We start from the raw sequence: 319 nt of genomic DNA on the forward strand, positions 1-319 counted from the left end.
ACTAGAGATGACAACAGAAAATAAAAAATAGAATTGAAGAGGTCCTCCAAAGAGAAATACAAAAGGTCTATTTGACAAGTAGTGATCATTTCTTTACTGAACCATTTTTGGATTTGTTTTCTGTTTTCAGTAGAAGGATTATCCATTCCTGAAGAGGAAAGATGTGCTTATGAATGGCTACAAGAGAGGGATGACAAACTTGAAGACTTAGAAGTAGTTGGCAAAATGTATAATGGCCCAAAGATTGTGGAAGGGTAATATCTCATTCTGTCCCCCCAAAATGCAACCACCAACAACCTCTTCCAATATTCCTGACTTC

This window comes from Arachis ipaensis, chromosome B10 (assembly GCF_000816755.2).
Source record: "Arachis ipaensis cultivar K30076 chromosome B10, Araip1.1, whole genome shotgun sequence".
Classification (NCBI taxonomy): Eukaryota; Viridiplantae; Streptophyta; class Magnoliopsida; order Fabales; family Fabaceae; genus Arachis; species Arachis ipaensis.